A 24,038-nucleotide genomic window follows, 5' to 3' on the forward strand; every position below is an offset into this window, starting at 1 on the left:
ACGTTTAAAAGAATAAATATACACTGTTTCACTGTACTCTTAGTTTTCAATCTCTAACATATCTTCAAGGGATCTGCCTTTAAATCATGCCAACTCCTCCATTCTCAGAACTTCAGCTGTCATTTTCTGTAGCTGGCTCTGGCATCACCTACTCGCATGTTCTCCCACCTCCACTCCAGTCCCTCCAAAGTACTGTAGTCTCTCCTCTCACCTGTTTTGTTACAGCATGTCAGAAATGACAATTATCGACTTCTCAGCTCTTAAATTCTTTCTATTATTTCTTAGTTATTTTATTGCTATGTTATCAGCCTGAGTCTTCTCTCTGTCATCATTTCTTCTGGATCTGTTCACAGTTGTTTATCAGCCTGTGAAATATAGTAACATTCTGTTATACTCTTCATTTCTCACTGATATGCAAAATGAAAATTCTGTGTCATCTCTTCATTACTTTTAAGTACAGTTTGCCTTTGTTATAACTTTTGTCCCAGTTCATTCAATTTATATTATTACTTTCCTAACAAGATATGCCATTACTTATTGAAATAGAAAGTTCTCTTCTTTGACTACCTGATAAGACTTCATCTAGTCTTTTCAACTTTTCTCATGCAGAATTTTATTTTAATTCTTTTGTGGTGCAAGGGATTGAACCAAGGGCCTTGTGCATGCAAAGCACTCTACCACTGAGCTATGTCCCCAGCTAGAATTCTTACTAATCTTTATAAAGTGCATGGATAAAAAATCAGTTTCCAGCCAGGCACACTGGTGCTGTCTGTAATCCCAGCAGCTCAGGAGGCTGAGGCAGAAGGATTACAAGTTCAAAGCCAGCCTCAGCAACTTAGTGAGGCCTAAGGAACTTAGTGAGGCCCTTAGACGCTGCCTCAAAATGAAAAATAAAAAGGGCTGAATGTGGCTCAGGGATTGAGTGCCCCTGTTCAAACCCTAGCAAGGACACACACACACACACCACACACACAAACTGTTTCCTATTGATTTAGGCTCTGAGGTATTTCCATAAATGGAGAATTTGTCATCACATAGGTACTTTTATTGATGTTATGTATTCCCTTCCATATGTATTCCTTTTCCATGAACTATTCCTTCATTACTTCACATCAGATCTACCTTCCTCTTATCTGAATTCCTGTGCTGCCTACTCATTAGAACACACACACAATTCCTGAATACAATCATATAATTTGAAGTCTCATTGTATATGATTTATGCTTAAGGATTCTTTCCTTCCAAATAAAAGACCTTCTGTTTAATCTTTGCTGAATTATAACATGTTAGGTATTCAGGAGTTATTTCATTAATTGCCTAAATTAAAGTATAGGTGATCTGTGTCCTGCAAAAATAATCCTTCTCTTAATATTTTCCCTGAACAAATATTTCTACAAATACTTTCTTATCCATTTTGCTTAAAGTATAATGCCCTTTATACACTTACTTCATGTCTGTGAATCTATTTTTCTATCAATCCCTTTTTCCACCATTCTCTATTTTACTTTGTCTATGAAGTTCTGCAGGATGTAAAAGGTATTAATAGTGTCATTGCTCATTTCTTTTTTTCACTCTTTACCACATTGAAGCAGATTGTTGTTGTTTTTGGACTGGGAATTGAACCCAGGGCTCTCTACCACTGAGCCACATATCCAGCCCTATTTTTGTATTTTACTTAGAGATAGGGTCTCACTGAGTTGCTTAGGACCTCACTGAGTTGCTGAGGCTGGCTCTGAACTTGCCATCCTCCTGCCTCAGCCTCCTGAGCCTCTGGGACTGCAAGTGGGTTCCACCACAGCCAGCTGAAGCAGGCTGAAGCAGAGATTTTATTTAGGTTCTATACCTCTTCCCCAGCAGGGAATAATTTGTCCTGGGCCTTTTCTACAGTCTCATATCCTCATGTTAGAATTCAGTAGACCCTTTCCCTAGCAAATCTGTAAAGAGTCACAAGTTATTTTTCTTTTTTTAGAAGAAGAAAACTGGAAAGCTAAAGACTTGTTAATGAAATTCAAGGAACACCAAGATAAGTATTCTAGATCAGTTGTGTGCATTAACCACAAAAGAGTTATCAAAAAGAAGAATGGCATATATGAGAAAACATTTGATCTAGTCAAAAACTCTGCTGATTCAAAGAATTTACCTCCTGAATATGACACTCATGGGAAGATTTTGGAAAATGTTTCAGGATTAACTATCAGTAATCTAAGTCCTGCAAGAAAGAGACTTAATGAGTACAATGGATATGAAAAATCCCTCCTTAATAAGCAAGCAAGAAACAGTCCCTGCTGAAATCAAATCCCATAATCAAAGTGATAGGACCTTCCATCATAATGATGTGCTTATGCAGTTTCAGAAGATGGTAACTCCAGCACAGTCATTTGGATACAATGAGTGTGAGAAATCATTCCTTAAAAAGGGAGGCTTAATCACACACAATAGTGTACAAAGGGGAAACCCCACCTGTGCATAATAAAAAGAGAAGAGCAGCCAATATTGAAAAAAAGCATACATGCGCTCAATGTGGGAAATCCTTCTGCAGAAAGTCAGTTTTGATTCTGCATCAGGGAATTGCACAGAGGAAAAACCCTATCAGTGTGGCCATCAGTGTGGGAATGCATTCAGAAGGAAGTCCTATCTTATTGATCATCAGAGAACTCACACAGGAGAGAAACCCTTTGTTTCTAATGAGTGTGGTAAGTCCTTCCGCCTAAAGACAGCACTCACTGATCATCAGAGAACACATACAGGAGAGAAGTCACATGAATGTCCACAATGTAGAAATGCCTTCAGATTGAAGTCACACCTCATTTGTCATCAGAGAACTCACACAGGAGAGAAACCGTATAAGTGTAACGACTGTGGAACATCCTTCTGCCAGAAGGTAACTCTCTCTACATCAGAGAATTCATACAGGGGAGAAACCTTATATTTGTAAAGAATGTGGAAAGTCCTTTCACCAGAAGGCAAACCTTACTGTACATCAGAGAACTCATACAGGGGAGAAGCCCTATATTTGTAATGAATATGGTAAATCCTTCTCCCAGAAGACTACCCTTGCTCTTCACGAGAAAACTCACAATGAGGAGAAACCTTATATTTGTAATGAATGTGGAAAGTCTTTCCGCCAGAAGACAACCCTTGTAGCGCATCAAAGAACACATACAGGGGAGAAATCTTATGAATGTCCTCACTGTGGGAAAGCTTTTAGAATGAAATCATACCTCATTGATCATCACACAACTCACACAGGAGAAAAACCATATGAATGTAATGAATGTGGGAAATCATTTAGTCAGAAGACAAATCTCAATCTACACCAGAGAATTCATACAGGAAATAACCCTATATCTGTAATGAATGTGGGAAGTCCTTTCGCCAGAAAGCAACTCTGACTGTACATCAGAAATACACACAGGTCAGAAATCCTATGAATGTCCTCAATGTGGAAAGCCTTTAGCAGGAAGTCTTATCTCATTCATCATCAAAGAACTCACATGGGAGAAAAACCATAAATGTAATGAATGTGGAAAGTACTTCCGCCAGAAGACAACTCTTACTGTACATCAAAGAACTCACACAGGGGAGAAACCTATATTGTAATGAGTGTGGTAAGTCCTTCAGTTACAGGAGAAGCCTCATTGTCCATCAGAGAACGCATAAGGGAGAAAACATGGAAATGCAATAAAGTGGTTTCTTTATGAAGTCTTCCCAAGTTAACATAAACCTTTTTTAAAAAGAAAAGCATGCTTAAACATGTTGATAATTTTAATCACAAATGTAATAACAGTCTTTAAAGTTCCACACACAAATCTACTGTTTACTAGCAAAAGAAATGGGTGTGATCATTGTTATTGGGTTGTCACTCTGACACTCATTTTTAGTTTGTAACTGTACCTACCTGCTGACTCAAAGGCTTTATTTAAAAATACAATACATGAAGAAGTAAATTACAAAATGGTATCAGCATTGATCTCCATTAAAATGTTTAAAATATGAATTTTTTAGTCTATATAATAAAAAGTAGTTTTTACTGCCCCAAAGATTATCACTTCTACAAAAAAAAAAAAAAAAAAAAATTACCACTTCCCTGGCCTATAACCTCATTAAACTAGTTTATGCATGCGTTCAAATTTTATTTATATATTTTTTATTTAGACACCATGAATTCATGTTCTGCTTTGCTTTACTGAACATTTTAAGATTGGTATAGTATTCCATGTGGCAGTAGTATATATTCATTTTCTATACTATTCCATTTTAAGAATATACTGCTATTTATCCTATTGATGGATATTTGTATTTTTATAATTTTGTGTTATAATAAAATAATGCCATAATTATTCTTGTTATGTTTTTGGTGTATATTCAACACTGGAATTATTTTTGTCCAGGAGAATATCTTAAGTCTTTTCAGTTATGGGAGTATTGCTAAACATTTGAGACCGTTTTCAACAGTCAATGTAGAAAAGTTTTTAGCAGTCATTCAAATAGAGAATTTTTGCTAAAAAAATAAAAAAAAAACCTTATAATTTAATAATAGCGAGAGGCTGTTTTGTCTGTGTGAATGCAGTAAATGTAGAAAGGCCTTTTGTTGCTCAAGTCTACACAATAGAACAATTCAAATTACAGGTGAATACTATAGATGTCGATTTTAGGGACACTTTTAACATCAAAGAATTCACACAGGAGAAAGGGATGTTAGAAGAGAAACAGGTGAGTAGAATTTGAGAATTTAGTAATCACAGTAGAGAGAATTATGAAAAATTTTTCATATAATATACCTTATAATATACCTTATTATATATTATTTTATATATTTTAAGGTATATGATATATACCTTAAAATATATATAAAATATTTTTCATATAATATACCTTATAATACCCTTAACCTATCTCAAAGGAAATGTTGTTCTCTGAAAATTCCAAGATCAATCACTGGAAAGATTTTTACATTTGAGAATCAGAAATCTAAGATAGTAACTTTAACAGCATCTTATCCATGAACATATGAAGTTCAATAGCAATCTGAACCATGTTAGATCCTTCTTGGGGAAGGAAGTACTTATAACTAGCATTTACTGTATGTAGGAGTCTAATAAAATTCAGAAAATTTTAAAAGCCTTTTTACTCATTGACATAGGAGGAACCAGGAAAACAGTTCATGGTTCAAGCATCTGACACTGAAAACATTAAGCAGCCCCCTCTGGGCTGCAGAAAGGGACAGCAGTTGCCAGTTGACAGTACATGTAATCATACTTCTCACTCCTGAACTTGCAGATACTTTCAGAGCAAAAAAAGTATCGGATGATGATGGAAAGGACATGATAAAAAAAAAAATTTAAACTTGAAAGGGGCATAAAAGTAAAATATATCATGCCTTATCTGACCAGAAACTTTGTGAAATGTAGCCTTGAATAATTATATTTATGCTTAGCTTCTTTGCTTTTTGTTTGGTTGGTTTTTAGACTACATTCAGGATAAACATTAGCGTAAAATAACTGGAACAGGTTAGATAAGTTACAGATGTCTGTTCAGACACATGAGGACCTAGGGATTAGGTCTAAAGTAAATTTACTTGTAGGTTAATAAATACTGTTATATGCTAACAGTGGTGACTAACAAAAGAATTCTGCACTCAAGCAGGGACGCAAGCCTGCCTTGGTTTCCTAGTGAGTAGCAAGTGGAGAGGATGGTCTAACAATGTCTACTCTCAGTCCACCAAGGGCTTTTTGTTGAAAAGACAGTATTTTCTTCATCTGCTGTGAACTATCTCTTCCATATACATATGGGGATCCCAGTTGAGTACTATTCTACTTCTTCCATCTATTTTTCCAGTATTTCCTCATAGGTAGGTGAGGTCTTGCATCTTTGACAGGAACACCACAGGAGGGCTGTGTACTTGCAGCATCCTATGTCACCCACGACTGGTGTTCATGTGGAGCTCTAGGTTAAGGGGTGTCTGTGAGACTTCGCTGCAAAGTCTCTTTTTCCCCTTTCTAAGTATCTTAGGTAAGGGAGTCTTCTCTGAGACTGGGTATATATTTTTATGTTCATCACACTTCCAAATAACTAGTCTTAGTATGAATCTCTGGAAATTCTAATGTGCAGCCACAACTGAGAATCACTGACTTAGCGGTCGGGAACATTGCCTTATCTGAATCACCTTAGGCAGGGGACTTCCTGTGTTGAGGTCTCACTTGCAAAATTGGCTACTAAGAGTCCAGACTCCATGGAACATGCTCAGGGAATCTGCAGTGATGCCCATACAGAGTTTGCCAGAGGGCCAGGCACAGGGTCAGGACACGCAAGGTTAGGCAACGGCTACAGACACACAAAACCCCTGACGTGCATTGCTTAAAATACAAGGGCAATGTTCTTCCTGCACATAAGAATTCTGAAGGTGGGCTTTTTCTTGGTGAGCATCAGGGCCCCCACTCCTATTTGCCACACTTATTGTGAGGCTTGTGTTCTCAAGGTCACCTCATGGCCCAAGGTGGTGTTCAGGCTTTTGTTTCCTTATTTCACAAAGGCAGCAGGTGGTGATCAGGGCAAAGTGTTCACTTTGAGGGACCTTTCTGGAAGTTGCACATAGCATGTTTGGTTTCCCTCTCACTGGCCACACTGTCATGTACGTATCTTGAGTAGCTTCAAGAGAGGTAAGGGAAATATACTCTAGTCGGAACGTGGACATCTCAATTAAAATTGGGAGCTGTCAGTAAGGAAGGATGAGTGAGGGACAATGGATAAACAGTTCACCCTATCTGCTGCTATAAGGAGTGATGAGAAGCCACCCAAGGGAGGACTCAACAATAAAGGCTGAGGTTGTCAAAGACTGCTGCAGAAATAAGTACAGTGATAAGTCATCTGTCCTATGTCGGCATCTAGTCAGTCTCCTAAACTAAGAAGTCATCAGTATAGTCCTATATCTAGATACATAGTGACAGCTGGACTCAATTAAGGTTTTGCTGGCAGAGGCTGTGTGCAATAGCCAGACTATTTAGGTACTCTGTGCACGTAGAATAAAATCCAACACTACCATAATTCATGATATTGTCCATAACCTTTCCTTTCAGCATATCTCAGTCAAATCTTATCCAACATTTCTTGACTTGCTTTCCCCACTGTTCATTATAGACCAAATAGTATTCTTCAAATATCTGAAATAAGACAAGTCTTTTACCTTTCCAAAGTTTTCCATCAACTGCTCAATTTGCTAGAAATTCTCTAAACCGAGTTCTTTGGCTAGCTGGTTTCACATCATGTCTCAGATAAAAGTTATTTCCTTAGAAAGTCTAGGCTAGACAGCCCTCACCAAGTTCATCACTTTATTCTCTATCTAATCTAAGTATCTTCTCTCTTATTGCAATTTTCTGGATTTAAAAATCATACGATCTCCAGGAATAGTGGCACACAACTGCAATCCCTGCAGTCCCCGCAACTTGAGAGGCTAAGGCATGAGGATCACAAGTTCAAGACCAGCCTCAGCAACTCAGCAAGACCCTCAGCAATTCAGCGAAACTACTGTCTCAAAATAAAAAATTAAAAAGGCTGGAAATGCAGTTCAGTGGTGAATCACCTCTGGGTTCAAAAAAAATAATAAAAATGAAAATTATGCAATCATTAATTTATTGATATGTAACCTTTTATTTATCTTAAAGTAAAGAACAATGGCTACAGCTGGGGATGTACATCAGTCATAAGTGCTTGCCTAGCATTCATGAGTCCCTGGGTTTAATTCCCGGCCCCACCAAAAAAAAAAAAAAAAAAAGAGGAAAAATGGTTTTTCACTAGACACAGAATTACTAACACCTTGCTTATAAAGAACAATCGCAAAGTTCAAAGCCAGCCTCAGCAACTAAGCAAGGACCTAAGCAACTCAGTGAGAAACTTTCTCAAACTTTAAAAAGATCAAGTGCAGTGGTGCATGCCTGTAATCCCAGCAGCTCCGTAGACTGAGGCAGGAGGATCCAAGTTCCAGCCAGCCTCAGCAACAGTGATGCACTAAGTAACTCAGTGAGACCCTGTCTCTAAATAAAGTACAAAATAGGGCTGAGGATGTGACTCAGTGGTTGAGTGCTCCTGAGTTCAATCCCAGGTATCCCCCCCCCAAAAAAAAAGGGCTGGGGGTATGACTCAGCCGTTAAGCACACCCAGGTTCAATCACCAGTACCATAAAATAAATAAATTTATTGTAATCCTTTGTGCTCACAATTACAGAATAAATTCTGACCATGTGTTCCTGTTTAATTTCTCCCATATCACTCACAAGATACATTTACTTCATCTCTTGCAGACTAAAAAAAAATCAAAACTAAACGTAGATTAAACTAAAGCTAAATTACTAAATGATGCAAATGAAAATATGATATATATACCATCCATATACCTCTATCACTGCCACTTATATAAAGTCATAATTATCTTTTCACCCTTATTCACCCACTGTAGTGAGGTGCCTTTTCATGAATGTGTATTAGTATTCCGTCTTCCTTCTGTAGTTTCTCATGCCCATTCCTCAAGTTTCCTTTTCCCTCCTTTCTAAGACCACTATATGTGGACTTCCTAGAAAACTACATGCCCTTCCCCACAGAGCATTATACAGATTAGAGGGGCTATGTAAAGTTAACACCATTATCTCTTCTCACATTCCGCATTGCCTCACTGAGTTCCTAGGTTTTTGTTTTGTTTGTTTTTTCAGATTTAAAATAGTTCACCACAGAAAAGAAAGGAGGAAAAACCAATGTAACACTCACTGACTTCAACAATTATCAACTTAAGGACAATCTTTTTTTGTTGTTGTGGGGGGGTAACCGGGGATTAACTCACCGGCATTGACCATTGAGCCACATCCCCAGCCCTATTTTGTATTTTATTTAAAGACAAGGTCTTACCGAGTTGTCTAGTGCCTTGCTTTTGCTGAGGCTGGCTTTGAACTCTCAATCATCCTGCCTCAGTCTCCAGAGCCGCTGGCATTATAGGCTTGCGCCACCGCACCCAGTTGAGGACAATCTTATCCATCCACTCATCATAGCCAACTCCACAGATTATACTGAAGCAAATTCCAGGCATCATATTTCATCTGTAAATATTTCAGCATGAATCTCTAAGACAGAATTTTTTGCAAAAGTATAATAATAATCATATCTAAATATTCACAGACGGGCTGGGGAGATAGCTCAGTTGGTAAAGTGCTTGCCTTACAAGGAAGGGCCCTGGGTTCAATCCCCAGCACCGCAAAAAAAAAAAAAAAAAAAAAAAAAAATTCACAGAGTGTATTTTTCTGTTTGTCTAAATTAGGATCTAGATGAGGTCTATACATGAGACTAAATAATATCTCTAAATCTCTTAACTTGTATAATATATAGTGAAAAGGTAAAATAGAGCTTGAGTTCAAAATAATATACTTCCAATTCATATTAAGGACTACAGAATTTTTACTTCATGTTATTGATCTGTATTTCCTTTGTCTGTATGTACTCGAGTCTTAGGTACCAAAAGATTCCAACTAAATTGCTCATTTCTTTTTATCCCCCAGGAACACATAACATCTCTCAGAACAATATAGCACTGCTACCACTTAATATGATAAAATAGTATAAGGTTTTATTTGTGGCTTTCTTACAAATTTAAGGATATATAACCAATGGATACATATTTAGATTGAATCACTGCATTTCTATTTTGATTTTAGGGATTTTCCTAAATTTAATTTTGTTTTATAATTGCATAAGATATTTACATAGTTCATCTCAAATCTACAAATATAGCCAAAGGAAAGTCTCTTCCTTTCTATCACCCACAGTTTAATTTTTAAGGCTTAAAAAAAATACGACATCATTTGTTACAGATACATGGCAGTCAGTATATTTTGACAATAATCAGTGTCTGGCCTCAGTTTTCTCATTTATATTTAAGAACACATAAACACTTGAATGTGCACACATTCATATCTTTTAATTTTTTTAGATGTTGATAGACCTTCATTTTATTCATTTATTTATATGTGGTGCTCACAGTTGAACCCAGTGCCTCGCACATGCTAGGCAAGCAGCTCTACCACTGAGCCACAATCCCAGACCATATCTTTTATAGATATATATATTTATATAATTATATATACAATTTATATAAATAATATATATAATTCATATACACACAATCTTATGTATCTTACTCATTCTCTATTTTGGAATGTATCTTTTCATATTTAGTCAAGTTCAGAATTTTTTATCTAATAATCTTCTCTACCCTAATATATTGCTATACCTGTTGTCCTCTTGGTCTTTTCTTCCTATTTGCCCCTGTGCCTGGTCTTGAGCTAGTTTTGAAACATTATGACTTACTATGTGCTGCTCATTACCTATAGGAATGTCATTTTCTTCTTCATTCTCTTTAACCTTATAATTTTGTACAAAGTTCAACCATGATATTTTTCTATTGCTTTAATTTTTTAAAATTAACAGGAATCTGCCAGGTACGTTGGGACATGCAAGTAATCACAGCCAATGGAAGGCTGTGGCAGAAAGACCCAAGTTCAAGCTTAGCTCGAGAAACTTTTTTTTTTTTTTCTGGCGGTACTGGGGATTGAACCCAGGGTCTTGTGCTTCCAAGGAAAGCACTCTACCAACTGAGCTATATCTTCAGTTCCCAGCCTGAGAAACTTGAGTGAGACTTTGTCTCAAAATTAAAAAAAAAAAAAATAGAGGCAAAGGATGTAGCTCACTGTAGACTGCCCTTGGTTCAATCCCCAATACCACACACACACACACACACACAAAGTTTTCCAGTGCCATGGTATGAATTTTGATACATGTAGAGATTCATGTAACCACCATTACTCAGAATAGTTTCCATCACCAATAAACTGCTTCATGTCATCCCTTTACAGTCACTCTCTTTCCTTGTTCTAACCTCTGGTAAACAACTGATCTTTTCTCCATCACTATAATTTTTTTCATTTCTAGACTGTAATATAAATGGAATCATATAGTATATAATCTTCAGAGATTTATTCCCCTTCAGTATAATGCTCTTGAGATCCATCTGTGGATATGGCTTGCTTGTGTGCAGGTGTTGATGGCTTATTCCTTTTTAATGATGAATGACATCCCATTGAATGGATGTGCCATGCACTTGTTCAAGGACATCTGGGTTGTTTTCAGTTTGGGGCAATCATGAACAGAACTGCTACAGATGTCCATGTACAGGTTGTTCTGAGAAAGGTTTTTCATTTCCCTGGGTTATACATATTTAAGTTCAAAAGAAATTTCCAAACTCTGCCAAAGTGGTTGTACTATTTTGCAATGTGTGCATTCCAGTAGCTCGATATCCTTGCTATCACTTGGTATTGGCAGTAATTTGATTTTAGGCCATCTATAGTTACTTGTTATTTTTAATGGCATTTTATCATGGTTTTAACTTATATTTCTCCAATAGCTAATGATGCCAAACACATTTCTTTTGTGTTTATTTGTCATTCTCTGATGAAGTATCCAAGTCTTTACTGTCAATCTTCTTCCTCAAATGAAGAAGTATACGACTCATGCATTATCTCAGAAATGTATTGTTTATTGTCTATATGATTGGAGGTTAACTTTATCCTTCGTTAATTGATTTCTAATTTAATACCATTATGGTCAGAGAACATACAATGTATTATTTCAGTTCTTCACTTTATTTTTTTTTTTTTTTTTTTTTTTTTTTGTGGTGCTGGAGATTGAACCCAGGGCCTTGTGCAGTGCAAGGCAGGCACTCTACCAACTTAGCAATAACCCGAGCCCAGTTCCTTACATTTTTAAGATTTGCTTCATGATACTTTGAAGAACATTCAATATACACTTGAGAAGGGTTAGGACTCTAATATTGTTGGGCAAATTGTACTACAAACGTCAATTACATTCAGTCACATAATGGTGTTGCTCAGTTCTTCCATTTACTTGCTGACTTTTCCATCCACTAGTTTTATCAATTACTGAGAGAAGCATGTTGAAGTCTTCAGTTAACATGGTGGGGTTTATCTGTTTCTCCTTTCCTTTCTCTCACTTTTGTTTCCTGGCCTTGATCTGTTATTAGTACATAAAGGTTTAGGAATGCTATGTCTTTTCAATGAACTGACTCTTCAGGGTGTGTAATGTCCGACTTTATCATGGTGATCATCTTTCTTTGAAATATGTTTGATGTTAATATAACAACTTTGCCCATCTTTTTATAGTGTCTGCATGCTATACCTCTTTCTATTCTTGTACTTTTAATTGACCAATATTTGAGGTGAGTTTCTTATAGACAGCATATAATTTGATCTTGTATATTTATCCATTTGGAAATCTTTGATTTGATATGTTTACACATTTGCATTTATTGTAATTGTTGATATGTTTGGATTGAGGTCCACTTTCCTGTCTTCATTTGCATTAACGGCTTTTTCTGCCCCAGCTTTCTTTTTCTTTATTCAAATGTCACAAAATTTTACCGCCTGAAATCATTTTTAAAGTATGATGCAATGGTGGTTAAGTACATTCACGTTGTTGTGCAATTTCCACAACTCTTTCATTTGGCAAAACTGAAACTCTGTATTCATTCAACAACTTTCCTTTCCACCTCCACCCAGCCTCTGGTATCATTCTGTCTGCAGTTTCTATGAGCTTAACTATTCCGATAATGCTCATCTAAGTGAGATCATACCTATTGTCTTTTGAGACTGTCTTCCTTTGTTTAACATTGTATCCTTAAGCTTCATCCCTGTTGTAGCATGAATTAGAATTTTATTTTTTTTAAGGCTAATATTCTATTATATGTATCTACAACATTTTGTTTATCTGTTCATATCCATTGCTAAACATTTGGGTTGCTTCCACCTTTTAGTTACTGTGAATAATTCTATCAATGTACATATGAATATTTCTTTGAGACACAGTTTTCCAATTCTTTAAGATATACATCCAGAAATGATACTGCTGGGTCATATGGTAACTAAATACATTTTTGTAATCCATTTTAAAAAAATAGTGTGGCAGGAGGGATAGTGGGGATTAAACACAGAGGTGCTTTACTACTGAGCTATATCCCTAACCTTTTTTAATTTTAAGATAAGGGCTCACTAAGTTGCTTAGGGCCTTCCTAAATTGCTGAGGCTGGCTTGAACTTGCGATCCTCTTGCCTCAGTTCTCCTGAGCCACTGGGATTACAGGCATGCATCACCAGACACCCAGTTTGTAATCTATCTTAATTCTCCTACTCAATTTTTATTGAAATGGAGCATTGTGCTACTTTTAGAAGGATGGGTTAGGCCAGGAGAGCTTGCCGTAGCTTCATGGCATTAGAGCTCCCTCTCTGTGATTTTCTATGAAGTAAACCTAAGTATAGTCTCTAACATATCCTAAAGAGTGGTGATTCTTCTACTTCCCCTCCTGAACGTTTATCTAGTTCTTCTTCTTTTGCCCCTGTTGTTCCTGTCCTGTTCAATCTGGATTCTACTCCCAGAAGTGGATCCTCTTGGTAGGTGTTCTGAAAGGCAACTATAGTTAATTTCAAGAGTTTATGGGGCCCAAATCAAGCACAGTGGCACAAGCATGCAACCCCAGTGACTTAGGAGACTGAAGCAGAAGGATCACAAGTTCAAGGTCCAGCCTTCAGACCTTATCTAAAATAAAATTTTATTTTTTGGTACTGGGGAGTGAACCCAGGACTTGGCCACTGAGCTACATCCTCAGTCCTTCTATTATTTTTTATTTGAGGCAGTCTCACTAAGTTGCTTAGGGTCTCACTAAATTGCTGAAGCTGGTCTGGAACTTGAGGTCCTCCTGTCTCAGCCTCCATGCCTCTGGGATTTCAGGTATGTACCACTGTGCCCCATGGGAACTTAGCTTAAATTTTAAAAAAGGCTTTGGTGGGCTGGGAATGTAGTGCATAGTACAGCACCCGGGGTTCAATTCCCTAGCCTTGCCCTTCCCCCGGCCAAAAAAGAGTTATGGAGCCCAGACTGCTAAGATACTTTTAGATGGTGGCATTTACCCTGTACTCACCTGCCTATAAAAAGATGCAAAATCCCTCTACTTTCAGTTGCTGCCCTCGGAATGGACTGTTGAATTTCCAGAGAGTAAGTCTGTGATCTTCTTCTCAGAGCTGTTACATACTCTCCTTGCTTGCTTCCACTTCATCACAAAGTTCCAGACACCAAAAGGGTCTTGGGCTGGCAGTATATTTCCAATTATTCTTCTTACAGGACATAGAGGGATAATTAGTCACATAGTTTTGATATAGACGTTCTCTGTGGATTTATATTTTGTCTTCTTAGTTGCTCTCCTATTTGGTTTGTCTGCATTGTTTGGTGGGGAAGCAGGAAGATTCCAAAACAGTAAAATTTCTCAGACTCTCTTCCACTTTCCTTAAAAGTCATTTCACTTGGGCTTTCGACCATAACTCTACTGAAAAAAATCATTTATTCTAATATGGCCCAAACCCTCTTTTGTTAAATCTAGTGGCCAGTTATCATTCTGCTAGCAGCATGTGACTTGCCAGCCTTACTCACCGGTCCTTCTCAGTTGCCTTTTAAATACTATCTGGGGCTGGGCAAGGTGGCTCACGCCTATAATCCCAGTGACTCAGGAGGTCAAGGCAAGAGGATTGCAAGTTCAAAGCCAGCCTAAGCATGGACCTAAGCAACTTAGTGAGACCCTATCTCAAAATTTAAAATGGGACTGGGCATGTGACTCAGGGTTCAGTTTCCTTGGATTCAATCCCCAGTATCAAAATAGAAAAGATACCATCTGGGGTGACCAAGTACCTTGGTTTGCCTGAGAGTATTCTAGTTTTAGTGCTGAAAAGTCTTGTGTCCAAAAAACTCCACTCTTGGGCAAACAAGGTTTTGGTCAATCCAATGTACATCTAACTGGAAGTATACCTCAGAACACAGTCCTTGGGCCTCTTCTCCTCTCAGTATTTCACTTATTTACCAAATTACTCATCAATCTTACACCTTTATAAACTATGTGCTAATGATCCCTAGCTCTACCCTCTCCATCGTACTGCAGGCTAACATATCCAACAGCCATTGATCCTATTGGTTCAACATTTTTAAAATATCCTGAATAATCATTTTCAACCTTCTTCTTTTAATAAATAGGTATTGACAAGCTTTTCTTTTTTTCTTTTTTTTTTTGTTTTTTTTTTGTTTTTTTTTTTTTTGTTTTTTATGGTGCTAGGGATCAAACCCTGGACCTTATATGTGCTAGACAAGCTACATGCCCAGCCTGGCAAATTTTTCTTAGAGGGCCAGATAGTAAAAAGAAAATATTTTAGGTTTGTAAACTATACAGGCTTCATTGCAACTACTCAGTTTGGCCACTGTTGCTCCAAAGCAGTCACAGATAAAATTTAATTGAGAGTGTAGCTATGTTCCTATAAAACTTTATTTATCATAACAGATGACTGGCCCATAGGCCATACATACTTTGCTAACCCCGGTCTAACCTATTCTTGTATGTAAATTTCTAACACAGCATCCTAACTGGCCAACCTATTTCTATATTAGTTTCACTAATAGTCTGAAGTTGTTTTGTCTCGTTTTATTTTATGGTACTGGGGGTTGCCTCACATAAGCTGGGTAGTTTTTACTACAAAATATTTAAAATAAGAGTGTTTTGTGTACATATACCTATACATATATACATACTTACACATACATATAAAAGGTACGAAGAATAACAAATGAGCAGCATGCTTCCCCACACCCTTCACTGGGCCTCTGAGGAAGATGCCTCAGTAGACACCACTGAGGTTCTCCCTTCCTGAGCAGCTGATTCTTAAAGGCACTGCCTGCCCACCTGTTCAAAATTCTTACTTACCTGGGCACCATCCTTCCATAATGTCCCTCGAAATCATCCATGGTTCTTTGCCTTGCTCCAATAGGGAAATCACATCAGGCTTAGGAGTAGAGAGTCCTGTTTACAAGAAAAAAAAAGATATACTCCTGCTGTTTCTGAATCAAACTTAGTCCTTAGTCCTCAAGGAAACAGGCAACTACAGGAAAGACAAGAGGGTATGAAGGTCTAAAGTATGGAGAAGATAAAGGGACCACAATGGGCAGCCTGCCTGTTTCCTTGTCTACAAAGCACAAAACAATTACCTAGGAAGGTAGACACCCACCCAGACAATTGAAAGACACACCTGAAATTCATAAGTCATTTGAGAATCGATATCCTTAGTGAGTAAGACTGGGTTGCTGTAGTTGTCTATCATCAAATCTCGACATAAATCCCTCTGAGCAGGGGCCAAGCACTCCTACTTTTACTGAGAGAAGTCTACAGCCAGGTCCCTGAACATTAACAATTCCTGAAATGACAAACCCATGTGATACTGATGAAATCCAAACAAACATTCTTAATATGAAAGAGATGGAGAAGGACGCTGAGGGATGGAGAAGATATATTGGTCAAATGGGCAAGAGCAGAGTGGATACAGAGGGAAGCAGAGTAAAATGAGCATGACTAGAACAAAGAACCTCCATGCTCAGGAATAATCCTGAGGCTGAAGACAAATCTCCTTTATACAATGGGACACTCTATATCCCATGGCTAGGGTTAGGAATGAATAAAACATTTATTTTTTACAAATAAATTTTTTTTCTAGGGTAGAAAAACACAAAGCAAGTTCTAGTGTGGCAAATTACTCTGTCTTTTTTGTTAAACATTCATCCATGACTTTCCATTTTTATTATAGAAAATTTCAAACATATGGCAAAGCTGAAAAAATTTTACAGTGGACACATCCAACATACAATTTATGATTTATCATGAACTTTTAATATTTATGTGCTGTTTTCTTCCCTTGTTTCCTATTAAAGGAAGACATAAGTTTCAAAAATTAAAACAAAACTTCTACTGCACATAAAAGGAGTTTGGCATAATTTAAAAATATACTAAATACTAAGGATCTTCATTATTTGATGAAATCATACGCATTTTTCTTTACAAAGCAAGTTACTGAAAAATCTTTTGAAAACTGATTATGTATTTCATCTTAGGAATACAAGACATAACCATTCCATTATCTTGGATACTTAGATTGAACAAAATCTGAGTTCCTTTACAACTTTAAGAGTCTACAGTGCTTAAAAATGCATATATGCTAATCCTGTTTAAATTTCCAAATATAGAAACCTAATAATGTCCTCTTAAAGCTATGTCATAAACAACTATAAGAGCAACAGAATGATGAATATAAAACTTTCTTTGGGACTGGGGCAGTAGCTCAGTGGCACAGCACTTGCCTAGCGTGTGTGAGGCACTGGGTTCAATCCTTAGCACCACATAAATATAAATAAAATAAAGGCATGCTGTCCATCTACAACTACAAAAAAATTTTTTAAATGTTAAAAAAAAAAACCACTTTCTTTGGATGTTATTCTTTGAGGGGGATGGCAGGGCACAAAAGGGACTTCTACAGTGCTTACTGTTCCAGTATTACATATATAAATGTTCTATTATTCTTTTAGAGTATAAAATGCTTTCTTAAAAAGGGAAATCAAAAATTAAGAAAAATAAATATGTTTGTGGGGACTGCTTACCCCACTCAACAATCCCTGCTACTTAAACCCCAAGTCTCATCTGGGATCTGAACCATTTCCCTGGAGGGAATGCACTCAGGCTCCATTATAAAGCACTGCACCCACTGACACACTTTCAAAGAGTGGGACAGTAAGGGACAACACTGTGCTGCTGGGCACAATCCTAACAGAATGAGAAGATCTGAGATGGGTTCATGGGCAAGTTGAGCGAGGAAGTTTCTAGATAAAGAAAATAAATGTTCATACAAATAAGGGAAAAAACTATATTTCAAGGAAGATATATCAATTCACCTGGAGTTGACTTTGAACACATACCTCAGAACCTGAGTTGTGTTTCCCTGGATTCCTCTCTTGGAAAAGTACAGCATCCCCAAAAAGCAACTGTGGGGAAACAGAAAAATTTCAAAAGTGCCCAGATATACTCAAATGACTCTATGCTGTCCTTCTAATATCCTTTCTATGCCGCCTACCCCTACTTTTCCCTCCTCAAACACACACACTCACTCACACACACACACTGATGAGAACAAATCCTAGCCTTCCCCAAGTATGTGGGAACCTAAGAGGAGCAAGATGGAATGCAGTCTGGGTAGATTAGCTTCAATACTGAGAGGGGCCTAGAAACCTCAGCAGGAGGAATTCAGACATATTCTATCCTAATCTCAAAATGTTAATCTGGACTACAGGTGGGTACAATAACAGCACTCCACATACTTCTCCCCTTGAAACCCCAAGAGTTTCCTAAAGCAGCATTACTCTGCTTACAACCTAAATTAAAAATGAACACCTCAAGTTTGAATGCCTATACACATCCAGAATCTACACACAGACGTCCAGATGCACATACCAAGTTCATAACATTAAATCTCTCTTGGTTTCTTGGGTCTCTATTTTAAACAACTAAATCTAAGCGGTCACCCAATCCATAACAAAGACTCCAAGGCCTTGAATATCTAGCCACACAACCAGATAGGAAGACAAGTACAAAGCTCTGTGACCGATATGTAATATGAATGAAAACTTTCTGTGTTAAAATACTGATATTTGGTCATTGTTAACACAGCAAGGCCTAGCTTGTCACGCTACTGATACAATAATGGAAAAAGCCACATTTCCTGTCCGTTAGGGACCACAGTGGAATATCATTGAAATATAATTTCGATTTTGGTGTAAATGGGGAAAACAGATATAAATATATAAATTGGTGATAAAAACTACGGAGAAAAAAATAAATGGTAAGGGGGACAGGGACTGTGCGTTTGTTGAGATGTTCTCAGGGAAGGCTTTTCCAGTTTGGTAACATGTGAAGAAAGCCTTGAAGGAAGCAAAGGACTAAACCATGTAGATAGCAGGAGTGAGAAAATTCCATGCAGGGGAACCAGCAATCTCAAATACAGAGAGAGGCAGAATGAAGAAAAAATGCTAGATCAGAGCAGAGTGGTAACAGAGACTCAGACCACTGTAGAGACTGGTTTTTACTCTGAAGGAGGAGGGAAGCCATGGAAAGTTTTAAGTGAAGGAGTGGCATAAACTGACATATTTTGGAAGGATCAGCATGGCTGCTGTGTTAAGAAGAAACTTCTTCCCCTCTGGCCCCTGCAGTGCTGGGGACAGAACCCAGAGCTTCACACATGCCAAGAAAGTGTTCTACCACTGAGCTACACCCTGAACCCCTAAGAAACTTTAGTTGTGCAACACAGGAACAAGGGGGATGAGTAAGGAGGCTATTAGAACAATCACATGAGATGACTGAGGCCTGGACGTGGAGTAGCTGAACTTTCACACGCAAGTCTTCCCGCTTCCACGTTCCCCCTTACTCACTGTGCACAAGCACATCACCTTTCTCCCATTCTCTGGAGCTTCCCTGCTTGCTCTTAAAAGAAATGAAGTGTAGTTCACTGATGTAAAATCCAGCGTACAAGAAAATAAACTATACACAGTCACAGGGAGAGGAAAGATAAGATGATCAGTCATAGAAGGTGGACAGCAAATACCAGAACTGCTTAGGCAATGTTCAACATACTGTTTCAAACCACATGTAGATTATAAACTATTCCAGCTTGGAATTATACGTATTCAAAAATCCAGTGGCAAATAAGAGCTAATGATATGGGGAAAAAAAGTACGTAATTAAAGAACATCCAACACGATATGGTCTCAATTATGTTATACAAAAAAATACAGATAGGGGCTGAGGTTGTGTCTCAGTGATAGAGCACTTGCCTAGCACGTGTGAGGCACTGGGTTCAATTCTCAGCACCATGTACCAATAAATACAATAAAAGTTCTTACAAAACTAAATACAAAAAGAAAAAAAAAACTATTTAAAAAAAATGCAGATCGAAAGAGTCTGGAAAAGCAGTAAGCCCAAGTTACCACAGGGCTGTAATTTAGTTTTCTGTATTTACTGAAGACTATTTCCTTCAATTTTTATCAGTATAATTCTAGTCAAGGTTTAGGAGAGTAATCAAGAGTCAGCTATAGCACATCTCTCCAACTTAACACTGAACAGAAAACACCCCTATTTTCAAAAGTACTCTGGGACTAGGGATATACTGCTCAGTTGGTAGAGTGTTTGCTTTGCATGCACAAGGTCCTTGGTTCAATCGCCAACACCACAAAAAATAAATAAATAAAAAGGTACTTTGAGCATTCACATAGATTTTAATTAGTTCCTGCCTCCTTTGCCTGAAGTCACAATCTTGCATTTTCTATATTTTTAATTCATGATAGACAATTAATACTTAAGTTTGTTGTAGTGAATTATTATAATTTTTGTTCCCTCATCCATTTTTTTTAAAAATTTTGTAGTTGTAGATGGACAACATGCCTTTATTTTATTTATTTTTATGAGGTGCTAAGGGTTGAACCTAGTGCCTCACATATGTGAGGCAAGCGCTCTGTCGCTGAGCTACAGCCCCAGCCTCATTTTTAACATAGATGTAACTTTCTCTTACCGAAAAGAAGGGCTTAGTCCCTTTGACTAGTTCTCCACTTCCTTCCACTTCCTCAATACAGACGATCCTGATTATATGCCTTATACAAGCACCACCTGGTAATCAACTCGTTAATGGATAGCATCTACTTGACTCACCCTAGTGACTCCAACCCACTTGGATCCCACTCAGGGCGTCTCTCTGTTTCTCTCTCACACAAACATACCGAGGGGTCACACAAGTCGCAGTCGCAACAGTAAAGCCATAGGCGCCCCACTCCAGTCTCAGACCTTCAACTTCTGCACATACGGGGTTGAAACATACACAAAGTTACAGAGTCCCAACCACAGTCACCGGTTCTGCACATTCTCATGCGCAGTGTAACTCGGTCAGGAAGTCACTATCACATACCCATTCTGGGAACCCAGAGTCATCACCACACAAGGTCACAATCACGCACCACGAAGACACACAGTAACCATCATAATCTCTCCCTCTCTTTCTCTTCCGCTCGCTCCAAACACAAAAGGACGGGAGCCAGACTCCTCACTCTAGCCTTTCCCTACTTCCCATCGGGTACAAACTGGCCAAGTTCACAGGATTCCAAATGCCGTTCAGCAGCTGACCGCTAAGCCAACTGTCCCGCCAAACCATAAAGAGGAACCTGAAATCCCGCAGCACGTGGGGTCGACCTTCGGGGTCTCAGGGAAATGTAGTCCAGAGCCCTAGCGCAGGCCTTCCTAGTCCTCTCAGGACGAAAGCTGGACTTGCTCCCATTTACCGCGTCTCCGCAGAGCCCGACGACAAGCGAATCAAAGGTGGAGCGCGCCCGCCACTACCGGTGCTACTCACCCCAGGCAGCTGCGTTGCGGTAGGACGACCGAAGGACGACGTAACGACGGTTTGCGGCGCAAGTAGCTTCGATTCTCAGGGCCTATGGGAAATGTAGTCCCAGGCCGAAGACACAGCCAGCGCCAAGGGAATGATCCCTCTGCGCTTGCAGCCGGGGCTTGGCCCATGTAGTCACTGACTGCGCCCAAGAGACGTCTGGCGGGCGGGGGATACAGTTGAGTAGTAGAGTGCTTGCCGTGCATGCACAAGGCCCGGGGTTCATTCCCCAGCACCACACACACCCAAAAAATAGTGATTCTAAGACACTTCTGGAGTTGCTGGCTCGCCCTCACACTGCAGAAGGGATGAGGTCCGAGCCCAGACCTCGCTTCGCACAGCGCAGAGCGTGAGGATGAAGCCCTGATCGACTTACGAAGCGATGGGGAAGAGCCCAGATTTTGGGGTGCTTGTGTGTACAAGTGAACCCCCAGGCAGGGTTGAGGAGAGTCCAAAGAGAGTGAGTTGTTGATCCCATTTGTGACTGGGTGTGAATGTGGGTCACTGGGATTGCATCTTTTCTAATCTTTAAACCTCATGTCAGGCATTTGTAAATTGATAATAAAAGGGCACCTTTCTAAAGCATCAATTTTATTTGAAGGTTGACCGGGGGAGGAGAGAGACAACGTAACTAATTTTACATTAAAATACGTATTTTATTATGAATTAAGCCGGGCGCGGTAGTGCCTGTCTCTTAGCCTACCTACTCGGGAGATTCAGGCAGGAGGATCCCAAACTCGAGCCTTGGCTGGGCAATTTTGCACAGACCTACTCTTAAAGCAAATCTTAAAAGAGGGAAAGGGATGTAGCTCAGTGGTAGATCACCTGTGGGTTTATCCTCCAACACCACCACCACCAAAAAAAAAAAAAAAAAAAAAAAAAAGTCATCTGATAAACATCATAAACTGACTTTTATGTTAAAATAGGCGTATTTATGGATTAGGATGGAAAAGAAACATGTCTTTTAAAGCAAGAAATAACATTTCAGAATAAGTTATTGTCATGAGATGCTGCTTTTGTCCTAGTAGGGCTAGGGTTGTGACTCAGTGGTAGTGCACTCACCTAGTGTGCATGAGGTGCTGGGTTTGATCTTCAGCACCACATAAAAAATAAAATAAAGGTATTGTGTCCTCCCACAATTTTAAAAAATGCAAGTACAGGCACATACTCTTCCCTGTATATTCGCTGAATTACTAAATAATGTAGGTTTAAATCTACCACCATTTTATTTGTTTTCTCTACCACTGAGCTACATCTCCAGTCCTTCTAGTTTTTTTTTTGTTTTGTTTTTGTTTGTTTGTTTGTTTGTTTGTTTTTTTGATATAGAGTCTCATTAAGTTGCTTAGGTTCTGGGCAAGTTGCTGAGGCCTGCCTTGAACTTGCCATCCTCCTGCCTCAGCTGCCCTAGTAGCAGGGATTACAGGCCTGAGCCACCACTGCCGGCTTCACCTGTTCATAATTCTGGCATGTTCAAAGTACATTCATTTTGTACAATGTTCTTCAACTTGGCTTCATACATTTTGGGAGAAATATCACATAAATAATGTTCTTTATGCACTCAGGAGATACATATCAACGTGTTCCATTACTAGTGATGTTAATTTTTCTTAGTTAAAATGAGGCCTCTATGAGACTTCTCCACTATGGAGTTAATAAATGAGTATGTTAAGTTCATCAGTAAATAAGAGCCTGAGAGATGATGTTTGTAGACTCTGAGTCCTAGCATTACAAAATTCCAGCATAAAGTAAGTTCTAGAGGGATTGAAAGATGATAAATACATAACCAGCACCTGATCATTTTGGGAATTTCCTTCAGCTCTTTCCTTGGGTCATTGGTTTCCTGTAGCTTTTTTCCCCTTTGTTTAGTCCCTGATTTTTTTGGGGGGTGGGGGTAGGGTGTGTGAATCCTCCTCTATCACCTTAAGATAGGTTTTAGGGGGTGGGAAAGTGACTCGGTGATAGAGCACCTGCCTAGCATGCATCAGGCCCTGGGTTGAACTCCTAACATCACAAAAAACAAATGCAAAAGATAGGTTAGTTTGAGGTAAAATTTAGGGACATTTACAATTGTAAAAGCGTCTTTATTCTAACTCTTTTGGGTGGCTGTTTATCTAGATTTAGAATTTTAGTTTAAATAGTGTTCCATTAGAATTTTCAGACAATTCTATGTTATTGTCTTCAAGCTTGTCTTGTTTTCTTAAAATACCATGACACTTTAATATTTTCTTGTTCTTTCTTCATGGAAGCATATAGGATCATCTCTTCATACCTGTTCATTAAATGGGACACAGGTGTGTTTTGGTGTGAGTCTTTTTGATCACTTTTGTACAGGGTACTCAGTGAATCTCTTTATTTTGAAGAATCATGAATTGTATTTCTCTTGAAATCTCATATTTGTCCACTGAATTTTCTCCCATTCACTTTTCTCCCCTTTTTTTTCTGGAACTCTTCAGGTGGATGTTAACATTCCTCATTTTATCTGCTAGTTTCCTCACCTTTTATCACATTTTTTCATTGTTTTTTATATATGCCTTTTTACCCCCAGATAGGGTTTTGCTAAATTGCCCCAGTTGTTCTCTAACTTGTGATCCTCATGCCTTAGCCTCCCAGGCAGCTCATAATGCAGACATGCACACCAAGCCAGGCCC

The 24,038-nt window shown here is 38.4% G+C and overlaps 1 long non-coding RNA gene across 4 annotated transcripts; it reads right to left on the bottom strand.

The window, feature by feature from the left end:
• Positions 1–290: 290 nt before the first annotated feature.
• On the bottom strand, positions 291–21,348 carry LOC124975176 (uncharacterized). 4 transcript variants are annotated; one of them, XR_007106856.1, is made up of 5 exons: positions 21,167–21,348; positions 17,882–17,947; positions 15,846–15,941; positions 8,895–9,082; positions 291–365 (listed from the first exon to the last, which is right to left on the bottom strand). It is a non-coding gene; the product is annotated as an uncharacterized LOC124975176 (long non-coding RNA). The 4 variants fall into 4 exon arrangements; XR_007106857.1 differs by having other exon boundaries at positions 8,895–9,106; XR_007106855.1 differs by lacking the exon at positions 8,895–9,082.
• Between the last annotated feature and the right edge of the window lie 2,690 nt (positions 21,349–24,038).

This window comes from Sciurus carolinensis, unplaced genomic scaffold (assembly GCF_902686445.1).
Source record: "Sciurus carolinensis unplaced genomic scaffold, mSciCar1.2, whole genome shotgun sequence".
Lineage (NCBI taxonomy): Eukaryota > Metazoa > Chordata > Mammalia > Rodentia > Sciuridae > Sciurus > Sciurus carolinensis.